The sequence below is a fragment of the Gobius niger genome (genome assembly GCF_951799975.1).
Source record: "Gobius niger genome assembly, chromosome: 3".
Lineage (NCBI taxonomy): Eukaryota > Metazoa > Chordata > Actinopteri > Gobiiformes > Gobiidae > Gobius > Gobius niger.
Window position 1 is genome coordinate 35,679,649 of NC_136854.1, and position 21,592 is coordinate 35,701,240.

The window sequence follows — 21,592 nt, forward strand, 5'->3', positions numbered from 1 at the left end:
GATCACAGGAAAAGCTCATCTCATTGGTCAACGTGGGAATAGACTTGACTCTGATAAGTTGCTGAGGTCTGGGAAGGAGGCACTTCATAAAAAAAAAAAAAAAAGAAAAAAAAAAAAATATATATATATTATTACTGACTTTACATCAAAATGCAAGACCAAGTGGTCGATTTTGACAGATGACAGATGTCTTATGAAAACAATGAAAAATTTTTTTTATTAACAAACCTTTTTTCTTTTTTTTTTCAGCACGACGGTCCCACTCTGTGTGAATTTGCACATTTGTCTCTGTAGCCACTTGGGAATAAGCCCCACAGTAAAAAATAACCGTATTAAAAATCAGTCAGAGGCAAAGAGCTGGACATTATGATTTATTTACGGAGCTCTCAATGTAAAAAAGGTGACTGACCCAAAACTGTAATGAGCACAGAGTATAAAAAGCGCTGGTCTGACCCACATCCTGTTTAAATGTGGAGCGCGTGGATAAAAGGCGCAGATAAACTGATGGTTTGCTCTGGCCACGACTAAAAAAGAGGTTCTTTTAAAAGCGTTTGAGAGTGCGGCACTTTGGTCTTCCTCCCATTTAGAAGATGCACATCTTCAGAGTCTTGCAAAGTGCAGGAGGAGCAGTCCATTAGTCGTGACCTGAAACACAAAAATACTATTAAATCCATGCAGCTGACAGTTTATTTTTCTATGTATTTCGACAAAAGGCATGTACTGTATATTAGGGATAGTTCACACACTCAAGAAGCAGGTTTTATGAGATTATAAAAGATAGATAGATAGATAGATAGATAGATAGATAGATAGATAGATAGATAGATAGATAGATAGATAGATAGATAGATAGATAGATAGATAGATAGATAGATAGATAGATAGATTATATAAAAAAGGAATGGAGGACATTATATTCTACTAGCGAGACCCGGCCTTCGGCCGGGCCTCGCTAGTCTCCACATTTGATATTCTGAGATTATGAGTGATGACAAAGAAATGTCCAACCCGTCACACAGTTCAGCTGTAGAGCAGTGGTTCCCAACACATTCCAAAAACTATGGCCACTACAAATGTTTAAAATAATGAATGCTAAAAATAATTTCAAACAATCTGCAAGTGGAGTGTTTGATGCACCCGTGCTCCTTTCTTATTAACTACAACGACAATATGTTCGCTAAACTCAGGGAATAGAATTCAAGAGAGAGTGGGATAATTATGGATAAACATTAGGGGTTCAGCTCTAACGGTTTGGGTCACGGTGCAGGACCCGTGGTTTGGTGCATCACGGTAGTGTACAATCAAAAAACTAATAAGTTGGTTTTGAAATGAAATAGCCTAATGATCGTTGTTAGACAGTATTTGTAACTTTACAACAAAAATGGCAATGCGTCCAAAGCTGCTTTAGAATAAAATGTACCTCTGGGCTCACAATACGTGAAAGCAAAATAGAAAACAAATGGTACAGCAGCAAAAAAAAAAGAAGAAAAAAACTACGCAGTGCAGGCCATGCGCTCGTTAAGTTGTAGTTTCATTTTCGCTTTTACTCACACGGAAAGAAATCAGTCGGAGCAGCGCGTTTGATTAGAGGCTTTTGGGCAATGTTTTGCGTGTACTGTTTTTCGGAGACAAAGCTTTAGAGACGGAATACTGGCTGGATCTAGAATGAACCACAGCCTCGGTCACTGCAGGAGAGACTTAAACAAAGACGCGCAGATGTCTTTTGGAGGATGTAACTGTACCTGTGCGGAGCGTCTGCAGGTTAGCGGTGAGTGACGATGACACACATCGCCCTGTTTGGATGCGCGCGCGCACACATACACGCGCACACGCACACACGCGCGCACACACACGCACACACACACACACATACATACACGCACACACCGCCCTGTTTGGATGCGCGCACACGCACGGCAGTCAGATGTCGTGCACTTGCGTTGTTGTGACGGCGGGTTGTCCTCGGACAGCAGCACCGCGGTCCATATGGACCCGTGGTCAATGCCCGCGGCTGGTGGGACCATCACGTGGGGGCCGGCCGCGGATATAGCGCTTTTCCAGACGCTCAAAGTTGCTGAACAATTATGCGCACATCAGCCCCCACCACCAACCACGCACAAACTCACTACTGTCGCCAGGCTTCCTGGTGTTCCCAAACGGTCTCCCATCCCAGTTCTAACCAGGCCCTTCCCTGCTTAGCTTCAAAGCCGGTATGGGAAATAAACATGGCGGCGCCCTGGCGGCGGCCATTGAGATAGCGTTTTCTATAATAGATGAGAAGCTAAGCAAAAAGCTGTAACCTACGTCATTCCCCAATGGAAAATAGCATCAGTTATACACAAACTGCTTGGCTTCTCCTCAAATACATGATAATTTTCTGTCTCAAACATGATCATAAACAAGGCAAAAATATTACTACTATTATATTGTTCCCTTCAGTTTTCAGTTTTGCCTCTTCTAGCACACAGGGTTTATCTCACTTATTTCACATTCTGTAAGTTCCTCTGTTTGATGGCGTTGACTGGCTGCGTGTTGAACCCATCAAAGACAATAATTTGCTCTGTTTGCGCAGATGTCGAGTCTTTTCTGATGGAAAAAGTTCAGTGACGTGTGAAGTGATTCACTCACACACAATTCATACACAAGGCCATTCAAAGTAACTCACAGTTGCATACAATGACAAGAAAGCAGATAAAATAAGTCCATAAAACATCAACATACAAATGTATCAATTACAGTGAAAAGCAAGAGTGCAGAAAAAATACTTCCAGTTGTCAAATGCACTGGATTTGAACATTGTCAGAGTTGAGGCCTGTCTCACGTCCTCATGATGACTGTTACAGATTTCAAAACTGAAACAAAGCCTCACCGTGTTTAATCCTGACTCTGGGAACCACCAGGGGACCTCTCCCTGAAGTCCTCAGGGCCCAAGATGGTTCCAACGGCGCTAACATGTCAGAGATGTTTTAAATTCTATTCTCTGAGTGACAGGAAGCCAGTGCAGAGACCAGAGCACTGGACTAATATGGTCGTATTTCCTGGTTCTTGTCAGGACTCGAGCAGCAGCGTTCTGGATGTACTGCAGCTCTAACAGTGAGCAGGCCGTTACAGTAATGCATGGATAAGTCTGGGTCTTACACAATTTCTATGATCTTGGCAATGTTTTTCAGATGGTAAAAAGCTGCTGATGTTATTGTTTTATACAGAGAGTCGAGGTGACTGATGACACTTTCTCTTTGTGTCCAAAAACAATTATCTCAGTTTCGCAAAAAAGAAGAAGAAAGATTTCACGAACCACCAATGTCAAACTGATTGGGTCGCACTTTACTCTACTGCGCAGTGAGGAAACAGCCTGATAGGTTTTTATGGTGAACAGAGCCAGGGTTAACTCGCACAGTAATTGGTGTAAAGGCCTAAATGATAGAAGAAGTAATGCTCACATCCTCTTCAAAGTTTAACAGGAGAAGGATGAATCTGACAATCGACAGAGACACTGGCGATCAGGTTTTTACGACCTGGGCCCAGACTGTGGCGTCTAGCATAGTTCAAAGCAAATATAAGCAGCGGTGGTACACAAACTACATTATGTTGAAGTGAGGGGAACAGCGGGAGAGGAGCCAGTAAACAGAGCACTGTGCCTCTGGTGGGACTTTGATAATAGACTTTACTCAGAAGACAGGGCCACCTCCTGCACCCACACTTTCTCTGTGAGTAAAAGGGAAATCCAGCAGCACAGTGTGAGGCCTGGAACATTGGGAGGCGAAACAAAGAGCCGACTGGCAGCAAAAAGGCGTCAGAAAGTTGCATCCTCTGACCTGCATTGTGTCGGGTATTGGCAGTAAAGTACTATTTTGTTACTTGAGTAAAAGCACTGAAGAATTTGTGAGTAAGTGTTCAAAGTAGAAAGTACAAGTCAGTTTAAATAAGTGGTATGAATAATAACTTCCTCTCCTAGAACCGCCACCTTATCGTGGTGGAGGGGTTTGAGCCCGAATGATCCTGGGGGCTCTGTTGTCGGGGGCTTCGTGCCCCGGTAGGGTCTCCCATGGCAAACAGGTCCTCGGTGACGGGTCAGACAAAGAGCGGTTCAGAAGCCCCTTATGAGAGACCAACAGGCCCGTTTAATCGTGAGGCCGTCCTTCCGTGGACCCACCACCTGCAGGAGGAGCCATAAGGGGCTGGTGCTATGTGATTTGGACAGCTCGGATGGCTGCCCCCACGACCCGGAAACGTGGAAGTGGAAGAAGATGGATGGATGGATGGATGGATGGATAATAATTTTGGACCTTCAAAAACACAAAAGTTGCGGCCAAAGTGACTCCCCGCACAGCAACACAATGGGGACAAACCTTGTTCCTTGTGGAGAGTCAATGGCATCGACAGTACGTACATCTGCACATCCACGCTTGTTGTTCTGGAGTGAGCATTTTAAACTTTTAAAATAAACTAAACACTTTGGAGCCTTTACAGAAATGTAGTGGAGAAAGTATTGCATTTCTTTTTAAAATGTAGTGGAGTAAAAGTAGGTTCTCACGCACAAACAAAATAATAAAATAACAAAATAATAATAATAATGCATTGGTTTTATATATTGCTTTTCTGGACACTTAAAGACGCTTCACATTGCACTATTCAATCACTCCATACTCGGTGCTTCTATTGTAGCCACAAAACACTACTCAAGTAAAGTACACATCTTCAAAAACTCTTATACAGTACTTAAATAGATTTACTTTGTTATTGACCATCTCTGGATATTAAAGGGACTATACAGAGTTTAAAAATGTTAAAACTAAGCATTTTCCTCCCCCTACATGTTCCAACAATGTCCTAATGTATAGAATGAGCCCAGACAGATTCACCACAACTGCCTCTAAAATCCTGCACTGTCACTCAAAAGTTGTTACTTCGAGTCCGAAGGGCTGCCATGCACAAGCTTAATAAAGAGCCTGCAGTTACGCTTAAGACCTGAGGTGGCAGTAGTGAGTATAAAAATGACAGCTTGCATCTAGCCCCTTTAAGTTCTAGACTGTGATGTGACAAGAGTAGCATATGAAAATATCCAAAAAGGAAGTAATACTGACAATGCTCATTCTACCACACCAAAATATCTGTAACAAAAGTGTTTTTCCAAGCCCCAATGTAGGTCAAAGAGAGAAAAAAAAGAAATCAAGCAATAACTATTGCACATAAAACTACTGAGTCAGATGCAAATTGGTACAACGCAGGGTAGACTATAGCCCCATTTCGACAGGAGCGGAACAGGACAGACCACCGGAGACCAGTTTGTTTTGAGGGATGTTTGTGCTTCAACTGCCTTTGGAAGAAAGCGGCCTGGTCCTGTGTACTGGGGCTACATTCATACCGATTAATGCAGAATGAGAACTACTTAATGTTTTTGTCAAGTTTTTTACATTAATTTCAAGTCTGTGCCCCTCTGTACAACATTTAAACGACTCATGCGGCAAAGCAATGGACTTTACAAGTGGTAGATAGTTTCCAAATGTTTCCAAACAAGCACATGGTTAAATATGACAAATGAATGTATATGCGTTTTTAGGCTTTTAGGTATTTTCTCAAGTGCATCCTCTCTCGTCTAAATCATAATGTAGCTGTGTGTCATGTCTCTTCCCTCAAGAGCCAAAAGAAATCTCTGTTTTCGATGTCAGACACCAAAATCATCGAGCTTTTCTCTACTTTAACACTTCTTTTTTTTTTTAAGTTTGTCTGGAGCTGTCGCCAACCTTCAGTGTGAACACAAGCGCAGAAGAGTTTTTATCTGTGTTGAACTGTTGCCGTCTCTGTTGAACAAATAGAACTGTGCACCTCCAAAACATTAACAAAACACTGGCATCAAAGGGGATTTCGATACGAACACAGCAAAAACAAGTCGAATTAGACATCATTGATCAGGTAGATCTGTAAGCTCACTCTAAGCCCCGTCACAGAACTTTCTTTTGATATTTCACTTCTGTACAGCTGAAAGGGCACCGGCCTCAGGGTCCATACGGATATGAAAGTGGCTTTTCAAATGGCAGGTCTTCAACATTTATCTCTCAATTAAATTAAATCCCACCTGCTTAGAACTGTTTTTGGGAAAGTTTTCAATTGACCTCAAAGATACAATAAAAGGTTTGATTATTTGCAATAACTGGATGGATGGATGGATGGATGGTTAGAAGGCTAGATAGATGGATGGATGGATGGGTGGATGGGTGGATGGATGGATGGATGGATAGATGGATGGATGGATGGATAGATGGATGGATGGATAGATGGATGGATGGATGGATGGATGGATAGATGGATGGGGGGTTGGATGGATGGATGGATGGATAGGTGGATGGATGGATGGATGGATAGATGGATGGATGGATGGATGGATGGGGGGATGGATGGTTAGATGGATGGATGGATGGATGGATGGGTGGATGGATGGTTAAATGGATGAATGGATAGATGTATAGATAGATGGACTGATGAACAAAGGAGTTCCTTAATCTGACCTTATTAAAGCACTGCACACGGTACCGCCGCCTTGATAGCAACAGCACATATTCATGGTACAGAACATGGCTGGGGTCTGAGGTGATGTTCTTAGCAACAGCAGTTTGAGTTACTTTGGGAGAATTATCTTTTTAAATAACTTCATACAGGCTTAACTGTGTGAATAATCAAGTTCGGTGTTCGTCCCTAAGCAACGTCTCGAAGGAAAAAGGAAATTGAAAAAGTGTCTGTGCCGCAAAAATTAAGTGTGATTAACTTCGATCAATATTTTTTATCGCACTAGACCTTCAATAACGTGTTAATTGGAATTAATCGAAAAGCCTCAAGAATAATGGGCACCACCCGCTCTTTGGAGAAGATCACAGCCTGCAGTTTGGCTCAGAAAAAAGAAGGTTCTGCCCAAACATTAAAACAAAGATAACTGTGGACATCTGCTACCTGAGTGTGCGATGCTGTTTTATGAATTTCAAAGACTTTCCCTCTACACCAGCACTTCTGTTACTTTTGCGGTGTTCGTTGCCTGTCTTTCTTATTTATAAAAGCTCAAAAAATGTTGTACAGTATAAAGGCCCTTCAAGGTCACACCAAAAGACTGCATAACGTCCAACTACTGTAGACACACACTGACACCACCACACACTGTTATTTCTTTGCAGCGACCGCAAACCATGGCATTACTGTATTTTCTCTCATCAGAGGCTATCGTCTGCTTCTCCAGTCCTGTTGTTAGCATCGCTACAACTGGCAATTTACCCTCAACAGCCGTGCGGGGCATTTCCGGACCATTACCGAAGCAATCAGCGTGAGGGAGAAACCTAAACAAGAAAAAGTGGACGGCAAAGACAGATCAAATCATACAAAAAGGAGAAACGGACAGAGGAGAGATATCCCATAGTGAAACCGGATGTGCTGAATGGGCAATAAACGACAGTATAATAGAGCTGTAATGTCCACAGACGGGATGTTACATAAGAGCAGGGAAGGGTCAGGAAAAGCCAAGGGATGGGAGGATAGAAGGATGGAGAGGTGTGTGCACAAAACAGCAGGAGGAGGAGAACAGTGGACACAATGTACCGACACAAGCACTATCGGGTTTAAGAAGCGACGAGGGAAAGCTTCAAATTTGCAGCCAAGAAAGACTTATGCTGACAAATGAGCAAAGGGCTTAACGGTTTTGGAAAAACACCAAATTTGGAATTTTTCGATAACCATTACAGTCAGAATTAGATTTGCCATTAATTTTATAAGATTCAGAAATTAAGTTCACAAAATAAAGTTTTAGAGCGCTGAACTGAAAACATGTCTGTAGTGGCAGCAGGTTTGAAGCAAATGAGACAAACATTTCTGAAGGACACTGCCCGATGAAAAAAAAGGCGCCACAAAAAGCGAGGTCACACACTCCTTTAGCTTTTAATGCAGCACGCATCGCTGTGGGATTGTTTCAATAAGCTTTTGCGATGTCAGAAGATCCTGTGTGGCAAGATCTTATATGGGAGAGTGCGACCACTGTGAAAAGCCTTCAGCACATCCCAAAGACAAGATCTGGACTCTAAGATCCTGAGCCACTCTTTCACAATGTGAGCCCGATGAATCATGGCATCGTTATCTTGGAATATGCCCGTGCCATCAGGGAAGAAGAAATCCATTGATGGAATAACCTGGTCATTCAGGATGTTCAGGTCATCAGCTGACCACATTTTTTCATATAGTGTTACAACAACCCCAGATCATAACAGTTAGTAAATCCAGGTGGTGACTTTTTTGGAGGTCAGGCAGTGTATTTCTAAATACAGTATTTGCAGCCTTTGTGATGTGTGCTGATTACGACCATTCAAATTGGATTTTTTGATTCGGTTGTGGTCTTAGACTCGTGCGCAAATAAGCCAAATGAAGACAAAAACTTGACATCGGCTCATTATAATTTTGACACAATGTTTCTCATGGTTTCTAGAGTAGCACAAGCTAAGAAAAGGTTTTTTTTTTAATCAAATGGTGTCGAAACAAGACTAGATTAGGAAATTCAAGAATAAAACATTTAGAGCAAAGAGTGTATAAATCGCAGTCAGGTAGAAGACCTAAGTGATTTTGCGATATATTTTTATTACATCACTTAGGCATTACAATTTTGATTGTTTGCCGATACATTGTGCAGCTCTTGTCGTTTTTATGTAGAAAAGCTGTTTTGATGCACGTACCTTTCCTTCTTGCAATATTTTCCTTTCTATAGAAAGCTAATCAGCACATTCAGTACAGCTGTCATTCACAGAGTTGTATTACACTTTGTTCCGTTGGACGTTTTGTGCACGTGTCTGTCCGGGACAATGTTAGCAGGTGTACTGTATTTAGTTTCTGCAGCATCATCTTCGCAGGTGTTGTTCGAAACACCACATGCAGCTTTTTTTTTAATCACTGTTTTGCACTCCCCTTTCAGTCCTATATCCAGATAATAGGCAACGAATAAGTGGATTTGGCTAATTCTGACAAATATTTCACAACATCCATTAAAAGTTGGATATCTGATCAGAGCAGTTGGCATCGTTCTCATTGTTATAATTGCCGAATGAGGGATGAGGCAAAAACAAACAAACCAAAACATATGTTGAATTGTTGTTCATTGTTTTGAGAATTTGGGAGGCCATTTTTCTTTCTTGTTTTGTTTGGAGTTTGAGAAAGAAGACAATGGAAACTACACATAAGTGATTTTTATTATCGTGCATTTGTGTCTGGATTTGCAGCATGGCATATTTGAAAACAAGATAAATCCTTTCACAAAATGACAGTCTGCTCAAATTAAAATGAATAAAGAAAATACATGGAATTATACAACCAAAGTAAACACACTAAAACACAGGCAAGGCAGGTGTTATTAGTATCTGGGATTGGACCATCAACCTGCTGGTCAATTGGAAATGACTCTACCAACTCAGAACACGCTTTTCAGTATAGCCATAAACATCTATTATCATTTTTATGTATAACTGAGCAAAGAAATTCTTGAGGGATAGAGAGCGAAGGAAAAACTACAAATCAAGATCAAAGGTTTTCCTGGTTGACATTGAAATAAACAACACTGTTGCTTTGCTTTTGAACTCAGCATGTGGCTGTACATCTCTGTCAATGCTCCTCGTCATGTCAGACTCCATCTCTGCTAGTGCTTCTCACAGAGCACCTATATGTTTGTGAATAATGACAAGTGAACATTGCTTTAGGCCATTTTCTCCAGAACAGCCCGGCCACAAAGATCTATTTCATAGTTTAAATAAGGATAAAAACACACACTTTACTTAAGCAGCACAGACACTTTTTCAGTTTCCTTTTTCCTGCAAGACGTTGCTTAGAGACGAACGCTGCGTAAAGCCATAAACTATTATACAGTCACACATTTAAGCTGACTTATTTAAAAAGATCATTCTCTAAAATAAACCAAACTGCTGTTTGTCTTTGAAGTGTTTGAAATGATCACACAGGCCTCACACTTATTAGGAACACAATAAAGCACTTTGTAAAAGCACACCTGGTCATTTTGATCTTTCCCCTCTCAATATCACGCAATATGAAGCTAAAATGTTATGATTGAGTACCATAATGTGTCCCCTTGATTTTAAGAAAGTAGCTATATTCTAAATGAAAGAGTAACTGAATACAGTTACTACTAAATACATGTGTTCCGTTACTACCCAGCGCTGACTGTATCAATGAAATGAAATGAATGTCAACAGTGATGTTTTTGTCAATGGGAATAGTTGGAAATATTGAAATGCTGTCACGAATACAACTGATTGACAGTGGCATTTTTATGTACTCATAATCATTGCTCAAGAAGATAATAGTTAAACACGGCCCTAGAGACGCACGTTTATGTGATATAACCAGCAAATGTGTAGCAGCCTGTCTGTCGAGCTACAGCAGGATTTACTAAAGATCTGCTTCACTTCTCAGACTAAATTAACACATCAAAGAGGAAACAGAAAACCTTTCTCTGTGATTTTTACAGTTTGTCATGTCAACAGAGTCTCAGTCTGAGTCAGTGTTTAAGCTGCTCAAGACGTTAGCATGCTACCGGATAGCAACTGTCAACCATTGTCAATGACTTCAACACGATAAGCACATGTGTGGCTCACATCTATGAACACTGAGGAAACAGCTCAGCTTTGACTTCTGTCACATGTTGTATCCAAGGCTAGATGTTTGGATTGTGGTTCAGGCCCAGGGCTTTCTCTTGGAGAGGTCGGAGCTGAGCTGTTCAGTAGCATGCTAACATTTAAACACTGACTCACTGGTTTCTTCACATAAACGTGCGCTCCATGGGGCCATGGTTTTACTGTTATCTTCTTGAGCAATGATTTCGAATTGTTCAGCTGTCTTCCTGAGTAGAGTTATTGTTACATGTTGTAGTACTACATAAATCTACTTCGGTATTCAAAATGGCCACGATAAAAACAATAGTGACATGACAAAGGCATGAAAGTTGACCTTGACCCAGAAGGGGAGCGACCCGAGCAAAACCTGGCCTAACATGGGGCTGCAGAAGTCACCTACAGCCAGATTCCTTTTACACTGTGGGACCAAAGTCAGCTATTGGAGTTGGATATTAAACTTGCTGTAAAATACTGCTGCTCCTATCCTGCTCTACTTACAATCCAACACTGCCTTCTTTAAGGCATCAAACTTTTTGCAGTATTTTCCTGCTGCAGGCTTATGACTTCCCCAATTACGGCTGTGTACAGCTCTAGTAATAGCCTGTGATATATCTTCTGTAATTAGATAGAGACATAATGATACATGAGAGGGATACTGTTGGATGCGGCACTAATTGTAAACAGGGAACATTATAATTTATATTAATTCAATTACGATTCGGAGACTTTGCTGCACAAAAACATGTTTATCGGCCTCATAAACAGCCGCAGTGGGCAGGAAATTGTCGCAGTATGTCGCCTCTTCTGTCAGCCTGGAGATTCTGGCTCAAGTTTTTCGCTTTTGGACGGGAGCTCGGAGTCAGGCGGGATCGCAACGTTCTGCGCTGAAATCAAAAGCCCAGATGCTTTGAAGGACGAACAAAGAGGGAGTCGGCTGAAGTTATTGACGTTGGGTGCTACAGGTAACTTCACAAAGACACAGTAATAGAAGCTTGGGGTAAATACACAAGCTGCTGGGAAGGAGTTTTTGTGAGAAGAAAACAACGGGTGAAATGTGTTAGATGGTAATTCTGACTCAAAGAGCATTTCCGCTGTATCTTGTTTGATTCGTAACTGGCAGTGGCTCAGATGGTAGAGCGGGTCTTGTAATTGGAAGCTTCCCAGTTCGAACTTGGAACGACACTTTACCTATGAAAATGCAGTGTGAGAGTGATCGGTGGTGGTCTATGGGGCTGATAGCGCAGTCTATTCCAGGTGTTGCTTGAATATTTTACCGCCACCGAATTTGGAAAGAATGAATAACAACAACTTGGTACTTTGAGTTTAAAGATGGAGCGTTGTGCTTTTTCCATCTTTATCGCTTTTTTCCACTTTGTTGGTTAGAACAAAGTGGAAGAAAGTGGAAGAGTGTAAAATGTACAGTTGCTCGTCATACAATTAGAATTAAGAGTGTGACAATATACTGCAGGACGATACGATACCTTTTTATTCCCATATCAAAAACAGGCTTGTGTGTTTTTACTTCGCGATGAAGGGATTATGCTTAGTTAGAGGAAAGCATTTCCTGGATACATAGGACCTCAGGAGGAGCTGTTTGGGAACAGAAGGAGTTCCAGTGGCGAAGAATAGCCACTGAAGAAGATTAAAAAATTACTCAAGGATGCACAAGTGGGTTGAAATACAGCATATGTTTTATTATAGAACAATATTGTAACATGTTAAAAAGCTCTAAAATGTCAATTTTATCACCTGCGCCTGATGTTGGTTTTCAAGCTGCTACAACTACAAGCTTCAGCATTAGAAGTCACGGTTGGAGCATGTGAGTATTTTCTACTCAGACAATAACAATGTTGCATCACTGAGCACTTCTCATTAGATGTTTTCCACATCCGGATGTAGCGAGTGGGAAAATGAACAAACGTAATTCGAAGCCAAGACCGCCTGGCTCCAAACAATAGGCGATTGCTAATGCTCACACTCATGATGTCTGTTCATTTTAATATGGTTGCTTATCCATGCTCCTTTACGGCACTTCATATCACTGTTTGTTAATAGTCGTAGGTGACTTCCTTGTGAGGGATCGTAAAAAAGCTTTCAGACAACCATTATCATAACACTTAGGTTCATCTTCTTTATTGTTTACATTTTTGCAAACATAACAGAATTACTTTTTGTATCATGTCTTGCCCTATATTTGGGGCGGGCAATAGCATAAGCATTAGGTATCGGGGAACCATTCCAGCCCAGCCTGAAGCGCACATACAGTGTTCCCCGGTAAGTCACTTAACCACCATGATCTACACCCCAGCCTGGTAATGTGTCTGGTTGTGACAGGAAGGGCATCAAGTAAAAAAAAAAAACATGGTACATCATCATTTAACTGGTTCATTGAGGCAACTCCTGATGAATATTACCCTGTGTGTGCTCAACTTTGTCTATGTCCGTAAACTTAAAGTGGACATATGCAAAATAGACTTTCTTGAGGTTAAAGCATGTTTAAAAGTTGTTCCCTCGTCACCTGAAGCAGTATTTCACAACATTCATGCAGTTTTGACTGACAAAAAGCTGTGAAATGTAGCTGTTTCTTCTTCTACGGTATCAGCGCCTCGTTCTGTACTTCCTGATTACACTCGTGTCATTGTTCAAACCCCCAAAAAACGTCCTCCACATTTTTAAAGCCCCTAATCCAACATGATCGATTTTAAGCCGTTCTGTGCTCGAAGTGTGTTTGTCACGCACTACTGGAGCTGCTAACCACACCGTACGTCCAACCCATAGACATATTTTTAATAGACCGTCATTCCTCACTCCTCCCCGTTTACCACAATGACCACGTTCGAGGGGGGAATCATGGCGAATTTACAGACTCCTCTTCCCCAGCTCTGAAGAAGCATGTTCCTAAAAAGGGCATAAGGGCGGGATCTTTACTGTAGACTCGGCCCTTACGTGACATGTAGTTCAGTCGGTTCCATGCAGCTCCAATGCTAACAGTCCGGTACTCATTAAGAGACTTCCTGGTTTGTTTAATTGTAACTAACCCAGCGTTATCATAGGAGGAATATCTAGCTGTAGAAAATTTAGGAAAACCAGAAAACAGGCTTTAGTGTTGTTTTTAACGTGTCTAAAGTGTAATGCACTCCAATGGGAGACTAGCAGCGATATGGAGACACTACAGCAATGGCGGAGCAATGGCGGCCCCTAGTGTCGTCGTCACAAAGCAGAGCAGCCAGCGGCCATTGGTCCAACCTGGATTTTTTATTTTTATGATTCCAATAGCTGCCAGCAGGAGGAGCCCTGCTCTTTCGCCTGCATTTCATTGTTACCATTTCATTCTTACAGAGACATATTTTCAAATTGTAAAACGAAAAATATAAAACCTGAAGCGCCCAAAATAATGTTTTAAATAATGTCTATTTCCAAGCTCCATATGCATGAAATGTCCACTTTTAATAATAAATAATATATGTAATAAATGTACAGTACCGGTCAAAAGTTTTAATTTATTGTCTTTTCTTCTATTTCAAGACCATTTACATTGTAGATTCTCACTGAAGGCACTCATCTATGAATTAACACAGATGGAACCATTTTGTTTTCCGATCCCACATGTTCATTCATAGTTGTCTTAAATGAGAATCACTGTAAATGTAAATAGTGTTGACTGGTACTCTATGTCTAATACAGTGGTACAGGGGTGTCCAAAGTGCGGCCCGGGGGCCAAATGCGGCCCTCAGACCAATTTTTGGTGGCCCTCTGCCTTCTTGCTGAATCGGGACACATCATCAGAGATAGTCCTTTTTATTTAAAATGTAATAATTCTACACAATTCTAACTAAACAACTAACCTTGTACTGTGAGACAGAGCTGCCATGAAGGTTTTGAGCATAAATAAAGGTGTGGGGCACAATTTAAACCTCTGCTAGTCAAAGGTTTTGCGGCACTAACCACCGATCTATGGCCCTTCACCCTGTGTACACTTCAGTATGCGGCCCCCCATGAAAAAAAGTTTGGACACCCCTGCCCAAGAGGGTCGTGAGACAAATTAGGGGGGTCACCAGTTCATGTAGATAAAATATACATATTTTTATTAGCATATAATCTAATATTTTATTGTAGCATGTGTGTGCCATTATTTGTATGTAATTCGATGAAGTTCACTTTAGCCATTTGTTTTTTGTCTTTGTTTTTTAAGAATTATGTAGACTAATGTGCCTATTTCTCACGGTGTGACCAGGGCGGGGGGTCACAAACCCCTTTAACTGTTAAAATGGGGGTCGTGACTCCAAAAGGTTGAGAACCACAGGTCTAATAAATGTTCATATGGCTGATAATGGTGGGTCAATGCTCACTCCTACAGCCTTCTTGATGTCGTTGTTATTTGTCTTCAAGATTTATATCTCCCGACCCCCTTGTTATGACGTCTTAGATTGAAAGAAGAAAAGCTCGTAAAAGGGCTTCACGACATCATCATGCCTCAAACACAGCCGGCTCTGGATTTATGGACATGGAAGAAAAATGTAACAGTCGACATGACGCCGGCGCACGCCTTTCCCCAACCCCCCCACGGACTGAAAACATTTCCCACACATGAAGCGCACACATAACGCCCTGATGTCAGCACTTCTCAGCCGAGGCGGTGCTCATAGTCATGCCACTCACATAGTACTTAAAGAGTCGTGAACATTAGCGATTCCCCGATGCATTTCCTGTTCACAGTAGAAGAATTGAGTGAACAGGAAAACATAAATAATGTTTAGATATTAATTTAGACCTTTTGCGGTAGATCACTCACAAAAATATGAGGAAAATGTGTTTTCTACGACCAAACATTTTCATTTTATTGCAAAAATTGTCTTTTCAAATCAGGGATAAAATCTGCAAAATGGATAAAGGCACGTTTACAATGATTGATTCATGGACATAGATACAAAGAGAAGAAGATTTTTGATATCCAATCTGGTCTTTGAGTAAAAAGTCTATTTGTAGGCGCTGCTTTTAAGTGGCAATTATGTCCCGATAGTGAGAAAAATGCATTTTGAAAAAGCAACCTGTACAATTTCCATTGTAAATCTATGGCTGAATGTTGGTTCAGTGAAATAACACAACTATGGATGCACCGATCCGATATAGGTACTGTATATCGGAGCCAATACTGGAAAAATATTATATCGGCGATCGGCTACTAGGGTTAGCATATACCGCATATTTTTATTGCGATATCATTTTTTGATATCGTGGACACGATATAATGTATGTTACTCTCAGCTCCATCAGAGACTGTAGAACACGGGGACAAGTGCTTAAAAAGTCAAATGAAATGAAGGATGTAAACTGTTTGAGTAGATCATATTTGTGAGGAGGATTAGTATGCCGTGAAAGAAAAAGAGAATAAAATATCACAAAATTATACTTCCCAATTGGCGTAAGGCTGGGATTTTGAAGTGATTTGTCCATTGTCAATTATATCGTCAAATATATCGTTATCTGCCCTTCCCTCTCGGCGACAATTTCCGAGACTGAACCGATAGCTGTTTTGGCTGTCACCGCTTTAAAAACACAACTTTCACCAACTACATCTCAGGCATATGAGCATCCTGTACATCATTTTGAAGGGCTGAACCTGGAGAATTCAATAGCTCAAATAGTTTTAACCTCTGCAAAAAGTTGGGGGGCAAAGCTCTCGATTTACCGATCAATCTACGTTCCCACTCTCACCTATGGTCATGAGATTTGTGTAATGACCGAAAGGACAAGATCGCCAATACAAGCGGCCGAAATGAGTTTCCTTCGCAGGGTGGCTGGGCGTACCCTTCGACATCGGGTGAGGATGCCTCCTGGTCGCCTCCCGTGGGAGGTGTTCCAGGCATGTCCTAGTGGGACATGGCCTCGTGAAAGACCCGGGACATGCTGGTGGGACTATTTCTCCGAGCTGGCCTGGTGTCGCCTCGGGTTTCAACCCAGAACAACTGGACGAGGTGTGTGTGGATCGGGAAGTCTGGGCATCTCTGCTGAGACTGCTGCCCCCGCAACCCGCCCCCGGATAAAACCGGAAGAAAATGGATGGATGGAAAAATATTTTTGTTTGCTGCGTAAAATGCCACGGTTAGCAAGAGTCAATGCTAGCAGCAGCATGCTAATGCAAAGCAATGATGATTGAATCACTTAATTAAATAAATTAGCCACTGCTGGAAAGGCCAATGAAATGCAATAGCTGATATTATATTTGTAATGCACACGTTGTAAAGATCTGACTATTTTATGTGGTAGTTAATGTAACCTAATACCCTGTCATATCCCCTATAGTTGAAAAGTCCAGTGATTCTTGTGTAATGTTTATTCCACTAGTTTATTCATAGATGTAATTGATCTGTAACATCTTGTTTGCAAGAAAAGATGAGACTTTACTCATCTCACACATTTTTTTCACTCACAGCAGCCCCTTTTAAGAAAGTCTCTTGGTATTGGTTAATATGAGATATCGGCAGATACTCGAACCCTCTGTATCAGAAGCAAAAAAGCCTGATCGGTGCATTTTGTAAATAATTGTGTAAATGTGTTTCTTTGTTTCTAGGTGAAAGTTTACAGAGAAAAAAACCTGCATCAGGATCTCAGAGAAAATGAGTCTTGCCCACAGTGTCTCACCTTAAGTTAATAATAATGCGGCGTACACTTTGGAGCCCACAGGAGATGAATCATGAGGCAGGGCCCGTGTTTGATGACAGGGGGCGCCGGAGTGCTGACCTCTACAGTCCTTGGCTTTTTGTCGAGAATAAGCTCTTACGAGAAGCGGATACATAGTGCATGCAAAAGGCTGTAATTTTATGAGGTGCAGTGGTTAGAGATGACTTGGCATGAATGCAAAGTGTTTTATGGTCAGTCATGAAAAAAAAGTGCATAAAGCATGTTTACAGTAAGTCTCCACTGTGTTTAGCATAAGCATAATGTAAACAAATCATTCATTAGTGATAAAAGATCATTATGAAACTGATTAAGTCTTTAGGTAACTTCTTATAGGTAAAGTATTTATTATACTTTACCTACATCTGAACCGAGCACATTTTGTCCAGTTTGGCTTTACTCAAATCTAAAAGCTTCTTGAAAAGAAAAGCGTCAAAATAGCGTCAAAAATGAGGATGAAAATCAACGGAAAAGTGATCAAAATGTGATATTGTGACAATAATTGGACCAAAAAGTGACAAAAATTCGATAAAAAATGTGACAAAAAAGGAACAAAAATTTTACAAAAAAGTGACAAAAAAGTGACAAGAATTGGACAAAAAAGTGACAAAAAAGAGACAAGAATTGGACAAAAAAGTGACAAAAAAGAGACAAGAATTGGACAAAAAAGTGACAAAAATGTGACAAGAATTGTACAAAAAAGTGACAAGAATTGGACAAAAAGTGCCAAAAATTTGATAAAAATGTGACAAAAAATGAACAAAAATTTTACAAAAAAGTTACAAAATATTGACAAGAATTGGACACAAAAAAGGACAAGAATTGGACAAAAAAGTGACAAGAATTGGACAAAAAAGTGACAAAAATGCGACAAAAATTGGATCAAAAGTGACAAAAAATTGATAAAAAATGTGACAAAAAAGTAACAAAAAATTGACAAAAAGGTGAAAAAAATTGGACAAGAATTGGGCAAAAAAGTGACAAAAATTTTACAAAAAAATTACAAAAATGCGATAAAAAATGGGACAAAAAAAGTGACAAAAGAGAAAACCAAAAAGTGAGGAAAAATACGACAAAAATTGGATAAAAATAAGTCAAAGAAAAGCCACAAAAAAGCGACAAGAACACTGCAGCAAGATCAATTTTAGGTCTTCGCTTTCAAATGAGGCGTTACACTGTCCTACAGGCTCCAGTCGAGAAGCCTTTAGATTTGGGTAAAGCTGAACTGGAGAAAATGCACACGGTTAAGGCGAGGGTTAAGAGGTTCACAATTGCAGCAGCTGTAGACTCTAGAAGCTGCTCCCTGAGAGACGCACAAACTCACGAGCGACTTCTGAGGAGATCTTAATTTTAAAGGCACCTTAGCTCAGTTTGACAGGACCGAGTCAAGATCAGAGACTAGCGTTTCACAAAATGCTGTGCTGCAGATTCAAAGTGACACCGACAAATGTTTCGAGGGAACGTCATTGGGGGAATGTCAACAACAAGTAGTCAGTATTTCCAGATTTCATGTGCCTCCGAAACATGTGGGCAAAGGTGAGACGTTAAGTTCAGGGGTAAATGCTGGTATACCATTGATTTAATGTCCACGAGCCACTGAATTGATGAAACCTTTGAGAGGAAGGAATTATCAACATCAGCGTCTTTGCTTTGACCAGTGCAGTATTCCTTTAAAGTCTTATTATTGTTTGGTAAGAACAGACAGTTTTGGCACCGTGCTTATTAGCAGCCTGGTCGCTAATACCCCGGAGCTTAACTGATCTATTCACAGGGAGAAATTATTTGTAGAAAATACCATTCTGTCTTCTCTGCACAGCCGGGAAATACAGAAGGACAAGCACCACCACAAATATCTCTCTAAGATAAACAAAAACAGGTACGACGTCAACAGTATTACTAAAAATGTTGCACAAATAAATGAAAGCAGGATAAAAACATAACATTGTCGACTGATGATTAAATAATAATAATAACACAACAAAAACTAGAACTGCAAAGGAAGTTGGGTTGCACCAGAGGCAGGCCGCGGACCACAGTTTGAGAACCGCGGTGCTAAAAGACATTAAAGGTCCTCTCTTATGTATTATTCAGGCTTTCAAGACTGTTCTTTGGGTACATTAGCCTCGGTATTTCCTGTAGTATAACTTAGAATAATGTATGAACCTGGAAAATACCTCCAGATCTTTGCTGACATGAAATTGAAATATAAAACGCACCAGCAGAGGGAGCAAGACTGGCTGTGAGGGGGATCTGAACAGAGCAAGTGTAGCGAAGGGTCTGCACTTAAAAAAAAAAACAGCATCATGGATCATCACTCAGACATGAGCAAGAGTGTGCGTCTTCTCCTTTTTTGAGAATGTACTGTTGCAAATGATTCCTTGTTTGCTGTTTGAAGTAAAATGGTCACTTCTGAGGAGTGAGATGGATTCAATGTGCTGTAAGATTATGACACTTCAAAAGTTTGGTTTCTTTACTAATTTCATGAACATCTGCAGAGGTGGGTGTTACTCAGTACATGTACTTTTCATCATATAGTTCTTTTTACTTACTACTTGAGTAACATTAAAATGAAGTATCTGTACTCTTAAAGGGGCTAGATGCAAGTTTGCAATTTTATACTCACTACTGCCAACTCAGGCCATACATGTAACTGCACCTTCTATATTAAGCTTGTGCATGACGGCAGTTCGGACCGGATTTAACACCTGTTTTGAGTGACAGTGCAGGATTTTAGAGGCAGTTGTGGTAAATATGTCTGAGCTCATTCTACACATTAGGACATTGTTGAAACATGTAGGGGGAAGAAAATACTTAATTTTAACTTTTTAAACTCTGTATAGTCCCTTTAAAGGAACAGGCCACCATTTTTCCATACTGAGATATGTTCTTAACGGACCCTAGACAAGTTGATACGTACCCGTCTGGTCTTTGAGTGTGCCCGTAGAAGAGCGTAGTCGCTTCCAACTTCACCCCCGTTTGGAGCCATAGGAATACATTGGGAGAGGCTAAATGCTAACAACATTTTTGGTTGTTTTGCGTGACTGAGGGCACACACAAAGACCAGACAGGTACGCATCAACTCGTCTAAGCTCAGGTAAGAACACATCGCAGTATGTAAAAATGGTGGCCTGTTCCTTTGAGTTAAAAATAGCAACTCGTGCCACTGTGAGTAAATCTTTAAGTGACAAATCTTCATTTGACGAGTAAAAAAGGTGCACATTTTTTTTTTTCATATGTTGATGTGGGTTTTTCTTAAATTTACTAATAAGTCAAATTTTAATCTTACTTGAGAAATTATTTGGGCCACTACTTTTTACTTCTACTTGAGTAAAATCATTTTAAAGTCAATTAATTAATTCAATCTTTATTCAGGACACCAGTGATCCATAGTCACATTAAAATATAATAAATCTAACTTGAGTAAATAAATATTCTGGATACTCTCCCCACCTCTGCCCATCTGTGCACATGATGTTAACATGATTCAATCCAATACTGATAAAATTGTCATGCTGATATTAAATGGTGCAACATTTCTTAATGTTTACAGACACAGCGAGCCTCAAGCTAGATTTTGTGGCTCAAACCGGCAGAAAATAGGATGACAAGAAAATCCAGCTTGCCTTTATTTTTGTACTAAAAAAGGAAACTACCTTTAAAACCAGGTATGGTTTTGACAAAGGATATTTAACATTATAACAGGCTGAAATTGTATCACACTGGACCTTGAAGAAGACAATTTACAAGGCGAGACAAACATTGTGAGTTCTTTTGTTGAAAGTCCACAAAAGTATGTTCAGTAAGACTTTCCTCCATCCTTACAATAGGTTTTTCTGTTTTCTAAAGCATCCCACTCCTCCAGCGGATAATAAATTCAAAGCAGAGAAAACCAGTGAAGAGAAAGGAGCCCCAGTGGTTCCCCTCGGTTGGTCTGTCCACAAGTCTGTCAGTCTGTCTAACTCTGCAGCTTTTACCAATACCACCGATCGCCTTACACTCTGTGAACTGTGATTGGCTCGATTCGATTCACTGCAGCGTCTGACAGGGGCACGGCGGTTTCACAAGAGATGGAGAGCAGGCGCGTGTTAGACAAGCGAGACTGGAAGAGAACAATAGGGGACACGATATACAGTCGGGCGTTAAGACAGATGGTTTGATGATAAAGAGTCTATGACATAAAATCAACCAAAAATCTTATAGTTATGGGCTGAATGCTCTTAACCTTATTAGTCTATTAAATTTGAGTCAATTACTGTAGCTCTCGCATG

The 21,592-nt window shown here is 40.6% G+C and overlaps 1 protein-coding gene across 1 annotated transcript in view; it reads right to left on the minus strand.

Annotated features, from left to right (window-relative positions):
* Positions 1 to 271: 271 nt before the first annotated feature.
* The window catches only part of LOC306960885 (endonuclease V-like), a 94,883-nt gene continuing 73,562 nt past the window's right edge, over positions 272 to 21,592 (minus strand). The window contains exon 9 of the mRNA XM_079553488.1: positions 272 to 645. The gene's annotated coding sequence lies outside the window, so the exon portion shown is untranslated. The remainder of the gene's footprint in view (positions 646 to 21,592) is intronic.